The sequence below is a fragment of the Sceloporus undulatus genome, chromosome 5 (genome assembly GCF_019175285.1).
Source record: "Sceloporus undulatus isolate JIND9_A2432 ecotype Alabama chromosome 5, SceUnd_v1.1, whole genome shotgun sequence".
Classification (NCBI taxonomy): domain Eukaryota; kingdom Metazoa; phylum Chordata; class Lepidosauria; order Squamata; family Phrynosomatidae; genus Sceloporus; species Sceloporus undulatus.
The window spans coordinates 29,112,796-29,115,568 of NC_056526.1; positions in this window are offsets into that span (position 1 = coordinate 29,112,796).

The following is a 2,773-nucleotide window of genomic DNA, read 5'->3' on the forward strand; positions in this document are numbered from 1 at the left end:
ATGGTGGTGGTGTGGGAGAGGGGCATGTCCAAAGACAAATAAATAGTTCAAAACCTTGTACATGATACTTGTTGTTTTGTGCCTTTAATTCAACTCACAGAGATCCTATCACACTTTTATTTTATTTTACAAAATTTACTCAGTGGAAATTTGTCATTGCCATCTTCTTATGCAGGATAGTGTGACTTGCTCATATGGCTGTGTGCACATGCCATTTTAAAATAGCGGAGGTCACCCCTCCATGGATATTTAATGTCACGGATCTCAGATAGGAGAGGAGACTGTACATAAGACTGAATGTGTTTGAATCTACTAGATAGGAAATAATTGTAAGAAGGAGGCTTGTCATTGGATGACAGACATTAACAAGCTTAAAATATTGATTCACTTTTTCAGTGTCTGAGGAAAAGAAAACATCCTGCTCTAAACTGCGAACATCTTTTTATTCAGTATTGTCAGAATTTGAAAAAATCCTAGAATTTATTTTAAAAGCATTCTTTAAATTTCCCACTAGAGGGCAGAATTAGTCCAGTAGTTGATGCACCACTTGCTAGATTTGACCCCACTGGATCACATTACAACTTGGTTTGAAGAAATAGAGTCTGGAGTGTGATTTAAAAAATTATTTTATGTGTTATTTTTCCTTCCCACATAATTTTTGTCAGAGACCAGACAGTATCTTTTAAATTAATCTATAGTGCTATTAAAACATGGGGGGAAATATAAACAAGCCAATCATCAATCTTTCGAATGTGTTCATGAGCAGTGTTCATTCTTGGGAACTACATTGAAAATCTACAATTGTGGCCAGACAGCTTCTTCAAAATGAAATTAATATCGATACAGACATATTTTCATAGATTAACTGAATATCCATAGTTTGAAGAATTTGTTCCACACTTTATTTCCCATTCCAGAATCTGGAATATTTTTGATGTCTTTATTAAGATTTGTTTAATACGAGGCCAAAGGAAAAGAAGCTGGAAGAGAAATAATGGCCAAGGTTTCAATCCTAAACGCACTTACTTTAGGAGTAAATCCTCCTTAACTGTGTGAGATTTATGTTTGAAAAGACAATAGTGATGCCAGGTTTTCAAAATAGTAATAATTTATGAAATTCATGAAACACAGAGTTAACAACCAGGCAGTAGCTATTAATACGTTTGTGTTCAACCCGAATACCAAATGAAAATATTGATTTCACTAATTTGTTGTTAACTTGGTGATCCTAAGGTGAAACAATCTCAGGCTTTTCTTGGCAAGAGGGGGTTAGCCATTGGCATCCTCTGAGGATGAGAGAATAATTTAGGCATGTGTAAAATAAACATAACGTCCATATTCATAAATTACATGATCATGTCTACATAAAGGGCCCGCACCTCAACATGTGGGATTTTGAGGGGCATCTTGCTCAGTATAAAAATTTACGAGCCCTCAAATAGAGGACATCCTCTATAATAAGAGACTTTTGCCTGGGTCTACTGACAAAGCCAAAATTCTACTGCCTCCTTTCCTCTCCTGCTGCTGAATTAATTGGTGTAAACTACTTTTGCACTTTGAACTCAGTCTGCAGCAATTGAAGTAAACTGATGACAAAGAAAGAGAGGATGAGAAGGAGGAGGAGAGAAAAACTAGAACATTTTAAAAGTATCTGAAGGACAGAGGATTGATTAGGATTGTCCCTGTCAAATTAGGACAATTGGGAAAAATTGTTTCTCCTGCCCCTGCTGATACTTTCCCTCTTTATCCTCAGAACAACCTTGTGAGGTGGGTTAGACTGAGATATTTGAGGGTCTCTTGGAGATTTCCCTGGCAAAGGGGAGGGGAGATTTGAACACAAGTCCTTTGAGTCCTGCTCCAACATGGTAACTACCAGCATGCTGTATCATGTAACCTGTGAGTTTGACCAAAGAATTATGCAGATGCTGTCTTAGAGGCAGAGGTTAGAAACGTTATTCTTTCAGACAATAACACCCAGAATCTCCCACCCAGCAAGGCTATGATCATACTGGTAGTTGTAATAATTGCAAAGGCCAAGGATTAGATGTCGTCATAGTCAAAAATTCATGAAGAAAACATGCACATTCTGGTGGTTAAATTCCAAGTTGCATTTAGTTTGCAGTCAGAAAGTCCAATATTTGGTGGAGAAACAAGACCACCCTGAATTTCAATAACAGCTTGCAATAAAATCTTGGCTTTTAAACAATGCCTTGGCTGCTCTGCAGCTTAATGGATCATTTTTTTAAAAAAAAAAGTTAAAAAGAATACTTCCACTTTCTTTAAATCACAAAAGGGTGTACAGTATTTTATTTCATTGCAAGGGACTCTTTAGAATCTGAAATATGCTGAACAAGAGAGAGGCTCTGTTAAAAAAGAGTACTTAGAATAAAACAAAACTGAGTGAATTATAACATATTATTGTTACATTTGATGAGTTGTGCTATTAAACTGTGCCTGGACAGCTGGTTTTTACCTGTTGCACAGGTCTGTGTCTCTTCTAAGGGAAGGGGGGGTGAATATTGTGACTTCAGAGCTTATTGCACAGCTTTAAAAACTGACTTACTGCTCCCAAATTGAATTCTAATTTGCGATGTATCCTGATATCATCACATGGATTTTTGCCTCCGACACCGCTGGGTGCATGCAGCCCGGGGAACTTCTGGGTAGAGTCTGAGTTCAGCCGGCCTATTTGCAAAGCCAGGAAGCTTCCAGCTTTGCAAATTGACTGGCTGAGCTCAGATTCTATCTGGAAGTTACCTGGGCTGCACGCACC